The sequence below is a fragment of the Dreissena polymorpha genome, chromosome 5 (assembly GCF_020536995.1).
Source record: "Dreissena polymorpha isolate Duluth1 chromosome 5, UMN_Dpol_1.0, whole genome shotgun sequence".
Classification (NCBI taxonomy): domain Eukaryota; kingdom Metazoa; phylum Mollusca; class Bivalvia; order Myida; family Dreissenidae; genus Dreissena; species Dreissena polymorpha.
This window is the reverse complement of record NC_068359.1, coordinates 98,408,959-98,418,679: the sequence shown is the minus strand read 5'-3', so window position 1 is coordinate 98,418,679 and position 9,721 is coordinate 98,408,959. Positions and strand designations below refer to the sequence as shown.

The 9,721-nt window shown below is 34.4% G+C and overlaps 1 long non-coding RNA gene across 1 annotated transcript; it reads right to left on the bottom strand.

Moving 5' to 3' along the window:
* Positions 1–3,893: 3,893 nt before the first annotated feature.
* On the bottom strand, positions 3,894–6,577 carry LOC127831995 (uncharacterized). The gene is made up of 3 exons (XR_008026608.1): positions 6,528–6,577; positions 6,210–6,278; positions 3,894–5,408 (listed from the first exon to the last, which is right to left on the bottom strand). It is a non-coding gene; the product is annotated as an uncharacterized LOC127831995 (long non-coding RNA).
* Positions 6,578–9,721: the final 3,144 nt, after the last annotated feature.

Sequence of the window (9,721 nt, the reverse complement as noted above, 5' to 3'; positions counted from 1 at the left end):
CTTATTAACCAACCAAAACTTAAAATGTTATGCCAGCATAACAAAATTCCAAACACTTACACTCCAAAGTGAATCAATTGCATTTGGAATCATTTCTTATTTACCAACCAAAACTTAAAATGTTATGCCAGCATAACAAAATTCCAAACACTTAGACTCCAAAAGTCAATCAATTGCATTTGGAATCATTTCTTATTTACCAACCAAAACTTAAAATGTTATGCCAGCATAACAAAATTCCAAACAGGTAGACTCCAAAGTGAATCAATTGCATTTGAAATCATTTCTTATTTACCAACCAAAACTTAAAATGTTATGCCAGCATAACAAAATTCCAAACACTTGGACTCCAAAGTGAATCAATTGCATTTGGAATCATTTCTTATTAACCAACCAGAACTTAAAATGTTATGACAGCATAACAAAATTCCAAACATTTCAACCTCAAAGTGAATTGCTTGCATAACAAATGATTTCTTTTTTTATCAGACAAAAACTTAAAATGTTATGGCAGGGTAACAAAATTCCGACCATTAAAACTCCAAGTGAAATGCAATTAATTCAAAAGATTTCCTATTTACAGACCAAAATTTAAATTTAAAATGTTATGCCAGCATAACAAAATTCCAAACACTTCAATTCCAAACTTGCATTTTGAATAATTTCTAATTTATGAACTAAAACTTAAAATGGTATGCCAGCATAACAAAATGGATAAAATGTCAACAGAAAGTGAATGGCAAATGCACATCCTATTTTTTCTTATTTAAAGCAGCCATTACTAAATGTTACGCGAGCTTAACAAAATTCCAAACATTTTAACTAAAGGTAAATCACTTGCAAAAAAAATGCCAATCAGTTCTTATATAAAGACATAAACTCAAAATGTTTTGCCAGGGTAACAAAATTCCAAACATTTCGTATTGTACTGTTTCAACAGACCCAAGCACGAAATGTTATGCCAGGGTAACAAAATTCAAGCATTATAACTAAAAGGTGAATTGCTTGCATTTCCTATCATTTCTAATTTACAGACCCATTATTAAAATATTACTCCAGCATAACAAACTTCCAACATTTATTAGCATTATATTACTTCACAGTAGAAATGAGTCAAAGAACAAAAAGAACAGCAATCACACTAGTTAAAGTATGTATTCTAAATTAAAAGGGAGTAAAATATTAACTTTATACACCAAACACATGCTAGTTTTTCCCTTAATTTGAAGCCACACACCTTGAAATGAAATACATTTAAATCAATACATACAGATGCAATTTGAAACTGTGCAAAATTGTCATTAAATCTATAGCCTATTTTGCAAGTAATTTATTATTATTTTTAATAAACCGAAAGTAGGATACATATAGTATATTACGTCCATTTCGACAAACGCGATTATTTTAAGTTTGAAAGCGCAAAAGAGACGGATTTCTACCTTGTAACCACCAGATATATTCTATTTGGCACATATAAAATTAAATCTATAGCCTAGTTAGCAAGTAATTTATTATTTTCCAAACTGTTCCGCATTTAAAACCGAAAGTAGGATTTCTAGACGTATACGTCCATTTCGACAACCGCGATTATTATTCAGTTTTAAAGCGAAAAAAACGACGGATTTCTATCCTTTAACCACCAGATATATTCTAATTGGCATAGATAAAATATGTTTATTACATATATTTAAATTTACTAAGCCATTTATTTCCTTTCAAGGTGTGTGGCTTTAACAAAACAGTTATTTCAAAATAATATTAAATTTTATAACTTATAAACAACAATATAAGCATACTCTCATCTAAAGGACTAGTTGGTTACAATTTTACTCACACAGTAAAATCAAAATTTGGTAATCTTAATTGAAAAAAATAAAATAATATCAACATGAAATAATATCATTTGGTCACAGAATGTTCATATCAAGGATTCAAAACAAATATTTCTGTAAAGCATAATATAATATTGATCTGCAGAACTAGAAAATGATAAACTTCACAGTAGTCATAAATTATACAAAATAAATATGATAACAGAACTTAAATAAAACATGCATGCCCCCCATATGGGCTGTCCGTTGTAGTGGCAGCCATTGTGTGAATACGTTTTTTGTCACTGTGACCTTGACCTTTGACCTAGTGACCTGAAAATCAATAGGGGTCATCTGCGAGTCACGATCAATGTACCTATGAAGTGTCATAATCCTAGGCAAAAGCGTTCTTGACTTATCATCCAAGAATCATTTTACTATTTCGAGTCACCATGACCTTGACCTTTGACCTTGTGACCTCAAAATCAATAGGGGTCATCTGCGAGTCATGATCAATCTACCTGTGAAGTTTCATGATCCTAGGCATATGCGTTCTTGAGTTATCATCCGAAAACCATTTTACTATTTCCGGTCACCGTGACCTTGACCTTTGACCTAGTGACCTCAAAATCATTAGGGGTCATCTGCGAGTCATGATCAATCTACCCATGAAGTTTCATGATCCTAGGCGTATGCGTTCTTGAGTTATCATTCAACAAGAGTTCCGCGGTCGGAGATGACCGCATTGAAGCCGGATTTTTGATTTAAATGACAGGAAAGTACCTTTCGTGTTTTTGTCAATGCAATACTTAAATTACTGAAATATTGTTCAAAGGTCAAAATGAAATGTAAGTACTTTTCAAGGCATGAGCAAAGTTTGAGATTCTAGGTCCAAGCATACCAAAGTTACAACAATTTTAACATTTTAACATTTAAGTTCACAGTGACCTTGACCTTCAAATGAATGACATTGAAATGAATGACCTTGAAATGACCAGTGGTCATCTAAGTGTGCTTGCAAACCTTTACGTCAAGTTTGAGATTCTAGGTCCAAGCATACCAAAGTTATAACAATTTTAACATTTTAACATTGAAGGTCACAGTGACCTTGACCTTCAAATGAATGACATTGAAATGACCAGTGGTCATCTTCTAGTACTGGCCAATCTTTATTTCAAGTTTGAAGACTCTAGGTACAAGCATACCAAAGTTATAACATGAAATAAGAACTTTAACATTTTTACATTCAAGGTCACAGTGACCTTGACCTTCAAATGAATGACCTTGAAATGTCCAGTGGTTACTTACTAGTTCTGGCCAACCTTCATGTCAAGTTTCAAGACTCTAGGTCCAAGCATACCAAAGTTATAACAACTTTAACATTTTTACATTCAAGGTCACAGTGACCTTGACCTTCAAATGAATGACCTTGAAATGTCCAGTGGTTACTTACTAGTTCTGGCCAACCTTCATGTCAAGTTTCAAGACTCTAGGTCCAAGCATACCAAAGTTATAACAACTTTAACATTTTTATATTGAAGGTCACAGTGACCTTCACCTTCAAATGAATGACCTTGAAATGACCAGTGGTCATCTGTTAATCCTGGCCAACCTTCATGTCAAGTTTGAAGACTCTAGGTCCAAGCATACCAAAGTTATACCATGAAATAAGAACTTTAACATTTTTACATTCAAGGTCACAGTGACCTTGACCTTCAAATGAATGACCTTGAAATGACCAGTGGTTACTAACTAGTAATGGCCAACCTTCATGTCAAGTTTCAAGACTCTAGGTCCAAGCATACCAAAGTTATAAGAACTTTAACATTTTTTATATTGAAGGTCACAGTGACCTTGACCTTCAAATGAATGACCTTGAAATGACCAGTGGTCATCTGTTAATCCTGGCCAACCTTCATGTCAAGTTTGAAGACTCTAGGTCCAAGCATACCAAAGTTATACCATGAAATAAGAACTTTAACATTTTCGAGCACGCCGCCACCCCGCCCGCCCGCCCCCCCGCCCGCCCGACAACATCAATCTATAAGCCGAGATTTTTTCGAAAAAAATCCGGCTAAAAACCATTTCACTATTTCGGGTCACCATGACCTTGACCTTTGACCTAGTGACCTCAAAATCAATAGGGGTCATCTGCGAGTCATGATCAATGTACCTATGAAGTTTCATGATCCTAGGCCCAAGCGTTCTTGAGTTATCGTCTGACAACCACCTGGTGGACGGATCGACAGACCGACGGACAGACCGACCGACATGAGCAAAGCAATATACCCCCTCTTCTTCGAAGGGGGGCATAATAAATACGAATGAGATTATTACAAAACAACTCATTATCAATTGATAATGCTTACAAATAAGTTTGTACTAAATATAACGTATTTCAAACAATGTGAAAGGATTAATGATGATGATTTAACCATGATAAATAAAAAACATTTCATTACCAATTAGGACAATATTTTATGCTGAATTCACTAAAACACAAACATGCGATCACAACTTGCAAATCTAAATCGAAAACAAAATATTTAGAATCACACTGTGATATGCACATTGACAAATTACAAAGATTAATAATATGTACACAATGAATGCAATAACTGTCCATTGACATAAAAATTATCACTTTTTAAAGCGTTTACATCCCTTAATATAAGTGACAGGCCAGTTTCTTCCAAAAAATCATCAGTTTGGAACAATTTAACAGTTCATCTGAAGGCAATTTGGGTGGATCAGTTTAATAAGCGTTGTCAAAAAATTCCTCTTGAAAACAGTATGACGGAGAGGCAGATGGAAAGAAGGACAGACAATGCAACGGTTTTATGCCACCCTACCTGGGGGCATAAAAATAGCTATTGTTAAAAAGTCCATCAATATAAACATATGCTTAGAACACATGTGATTTTGTTCTATAGTAAAATAATCTATAACCATATATCATAACACACCCAAGAGTTTTTTCGTATGTATTGTACAGTAAGAACCAGAGATGTGTTTGTCAGAAACACAATGCCCCCTATTGCGTCGCTTTGAAGCCATACATTTGACCTTTGACTTTGAAGGATGACCTTGACCTTTCACCACTCAAAATGTGCAGCTCCATGAGATACACATGCATGCCAAATATCAAGTTGCTATCTTCAATAATGCAAAAGTTATTGCAAAACTTTAACCAAGTTTAAGTTTGAGACACACACAATATATGAATGACAGACAGACAGACAGGCAAAAAACAATATGCCCTCGATCTTTCGATCAGGGGGCATAATTATTAGTTTCCAAAAACTTCCATAAAAAATGTCTTTGAACTATGTCCAACACAAAAATAAAATCTTTAGTACACCAAAAGAACCCTTGGTTGTGTCAACCCCATGTGTTCTACTAAGAATAATCTTAACAGCGATTTAAAAAACATCAATAGCAGTTCTAAAAACCCTTCAAGCAGACAAAAAAAAACATACAATACAAAAGCAATCATATTAACAAAACAGTTGAACATATCCATCCAAATTTTTAACCAAATGTGCTTTTTGCTTCCATCATGCACCAGCACTACGATTGTCTTTTGAACAGTCACACCTAAAACAAAAAAATATTATTGTTTACTTTAACTACTTGTGCCCTTATAGGTCTTATTTGAAGCATGTTTATAGTGTCCTTTGGGATACCTTTATACGGTAATTTATTTTTAAAATGTATTTTTCTTATGAACAAACAATATAACTATAGCAGAAAAGTATGGTTGTTTGCATTTAAATAATTTTAGTACTTTTGGATTTGGTAAAGATAATAGATACATACATATAAATTTTGACCAATAGAACTCAATAATTAAATTGCAATATGTCTACATGTATATAGATTGTCACCATGTTTAATAGAAAAAAAAAATAAGATCAACACACACATTCTAAATTGAAAGCCATACACTTTGAATAATTTAGTCTCTGACCTTGAAATGAAATACATGTTGATCAATACAGATATAGAAGCAATTTGAAAGTGTGCAAAATTGTCATTAAATCTAAAGCCTAGTTAGCAAGTAATTTATCATTTTTCAAACGTTACCGCTTTTAAAACGGCAAGTAGGCTTTCTATACGTATACGTCCATTTCCACAAACACGATTTTTGTTTGTTTAAAAGCGCAAAAAAGCAGGACTTCTACAGTGTTACCACCAGATATATTCTAATCGGCATACATAAAATATGTTTCTTATTTATACTTAAATTTATATATATATATAGACCAAACAAGTTGTGTGGCCTAAAATGTGGTAAATAAGTCAGGTTTCTTTTTCTTCAAGGTAAATACAAGTAATTATTGATGCTGTTTTTATGTTTGAATAAGATTTTCTAATTAAAACAGCACTAAGACACACCTGCATGTCGTCGCCTTGAATGAGATGTCTTTTTCTTGCCCTGGCCATGTCTTCCTGCATTTTTATCAACTGAAGGAAAGGTAAGAACACCATAAGAGCAATAATCCTCTTAAATCAAACAGCAGCTGATGACCCCTTCAATATGATAGCCAATCATTTGCTTAACAAACCATATAGACCAAAAACATGTTTCATGTTTCACAATGAGGACACTGAGGTTGACAGTTAATGGTTACAGTGAAAGTTATTGAATAATTGTACAACTTTGTCTACATGTATGTTGTCAATTTTTTCAAACCAGTATGTATATACATATACCTTTTTGTTTCTTAGATATCCTTGGTCCCAAACCTTCTTCTGCTGCATGGTTTATCTGAACCTTAAAATAAATAGTGCATATTTTAATAAAAATGCTATCAGACGCAAAACTCATGACGGTCAGTGCTAAAAAGATTGAGCTAGAGAAAGGACTATAGATACTTGATCTGGTCAATTTCTGAAATTGCCACGAATGTACCAGTATTGATGTACTTTAATTTTTAAACCCTTGTAATGAATACCTTAAACTTTTTCAGTCTTGTGAAAAAACATGAACTTTTAAATTATGTTGAAACAAGAGCTGTCTCCATCTGAAAACATTTGTTCCCGAAAAATATTTTTAAAAAAAATCTAAACATAGATTTCAAAACCTTAATCTGGACCCTAAGTTCAAGGTCAAGGGGATCATAATGTGTGTGCGTCTGGAAAGACCTTGTCCATATACACATGCATACCAAATATGAAGGTTACATCTGAAGGGAAATAGAAGTTATGTGTATTTTTGAAACCTAAACGCAAAAGTGTGACGACATACAGACAGATGGACAGACAGACGGGCAATTGACAGTGAGACTGCTATATGCCACCCTGGCATAAAAACAAGTCACAAACTTTATATTGTAAAAAAATTGCGGCCAAGGCTTAGGCACTTCCAAAATTTTGCAACAATTGAGTTATCAAAATTGTGAATAACAGCCATTCTTGAATAAGGAAAAGTTCCTAGCTGTAGAAAAACTGTATTCAAACAAATTCTGGAGCATTCTGCTAAAGGCTGAAAAAGATGTTCCATTTAAAAGGTCAAGGTTGGACAGAGGTTGATAAACATACTTGAAGGCAATACAAACAAGAGCACCGCCTTGCGGGTGCAGACCGCTCATCTATTTTCTTTTTAAAGGTGAAGGGACTCTCATTTTCAATCACAAAGGAGGGAGGAGTGGAGTGAAGAGGGGTGTATAGTGTGGGGTTGTGGACATTTATTACATTATCTTCCAAAAAGCGAAAAAAAAAAAAAAAAAAAAAAAAATCGGGGGGGGGGTATAGTGTGAGGGTGTGGTGATAATTTGTGAGATGATCTTAAAAAAAAAAAAAAAAAAAAAAAAAAAAATCAAAAAAAAAATTTGGGGGGGGGGGTGGGGGGGGTGGGGTGGGGGTATAGTGTGAGGGTGTGGTGGTCATTTGTGAGATGATCTTATAAAAAAAAAAAAAAAAAAAAAAAATTAGGGGGGGGGGGGGAGGGGGGGGAGGGGGGGGAGGGCACGGGGGATGGTTTGGGTGAAGTCTATTGTGGTATGTCAGGTAAGAGTAGTTTCATCAAAGTATCAATCAAATCTAATCATAAATAAAGAAGTTATGGCAATTTTAGCAAAATTTAATAATTTGACCTTGAGAGTCAAGGTCATTCAAAGGTCAAAGTAAAATTCAAGTTGCCAGGTACAGTAACCTCATGATAGCATGTAAGTATTTGAAGTTTGAAAGCAATAGCCTTGATACTTCGAGTGGATCGAAACACAAAATTTAACCATATATTAAAAGTTACTAAGTCAAAAAAGGGCCATAATTCCGTAACAATGACAACCAGAGTTATGCAACTTGTCCTTTTACTGTACCCTTATGATAGTTTGTGAGTGTTCCAAGTATGAAAGCAATATCTATGATACTTTAGGGGTAAAGTGACCAAAACATAAATCTTAACCAAATTTTCAATTTTCTAAGTATAAAGGGCCCATAATTCCGTCCAAATGCCAGTCAGAGTTACATAACTTTGCCTGCACCGTCCCCTTATGATAGTTCATAAATCTTGCAAGTATGAAAGCAATAGCTTTGATACTGTAGGAATAAAGTGGACCTAAACACAAAACTTAATCAAATTTTCAATTTTCTAAGTATAAAAAGGGCACATAATTCTGTCAAAATGCCAGTCAGAGTTACATTACTTTGCCTGCACAGTCCCCTTATGATAGTTAGTAAGTGTTGCAAGTATGAAAGCAATAGCTTTGATGCTTAAGGAATAAAATGGACCTAAACACAAAACTTAACCAAAATTGTCAATTTTCTAAGTATAAAAAGGGCACATAATTCTGTCAAAATGCATGCCAGAGTTATCTAACTTTGCCTGCCCAGTCCCCTCATGATAGTAAGTAAGTGTACCAAGTTTGAATGCAATAGCATTGATACTTACTGAGAAAAGTGGAACTAAACGCAAAACTTAACCAAAATTTGCAATTTTTTAAGTACAAAAAGGGCACATAATTCTGTCAAAATGCACGCCAGAGTTATCTAACTTTGCCTGCCTAGTCCCCTCATGATAGTAAGTAAGTGTACCAAGTTTGAATGCAATAGCATTGATACTTTCTGAGAAAAGTGGACCTAAACGCAAAACTTAACCGGACGCCGACGCCAACGCCAACGCCAACGCCAACGCCAACGCCAACGCCGACGCCAAGGTGATGACAATAGCTCATAATTTTTTTTCAAAAAATAGATGAGCTAAAAACGAAATTTTCTCTTACAAACAATAATTTTCGCGATTTTACCATTTTACCATACACATTGTCACCATCTTTAATGAACGCATAATAACATGTGTACATTAAGAAAAGTTTAATAAGGCAATAACTCTTTCTGTTCGGACACTTGTTTTATTGCGTATCGAGACATCAGTTCCTAAGGACATTATTCATGCGCTATTTTTTTATACAGGTAGATATTGGTTCCTACATAAATAACCCATCATATATTTAGCCAAACCATACATGCCGTGAATATTAAACACAAATCGTGTATTATCGCATTTATTGTGCAACTAAATCTGCAGAGTCCACAATCCTAATTCTTCCTCAAGAAATTCCCCAATTAAACAAGATGAGTTTGTGAAACACTATGTCCCCGTATATGACGTTTGACCTTGGAGGATGACCTTGACCCTTCACCACTCAAAATGTGCAGCTCCATGAGATACACATGCATGTCAAATATAAAATTGCTAGCTTCAATATTGCAGAAGTGACATTACATGGAGCAATTTTGACCCATATATTTGACCTTGAAGGATGACCTTGACCTTGACCCTTCACCACTCAAAATGTGCAGCTCCATGAGATACACATGCCTGCCAAATATCAAGTCGCTATCTTCAATATTGCAAAAGTACTCATCAAATGAGCGATTTTGGCCACATATATTTGATTGCTGAC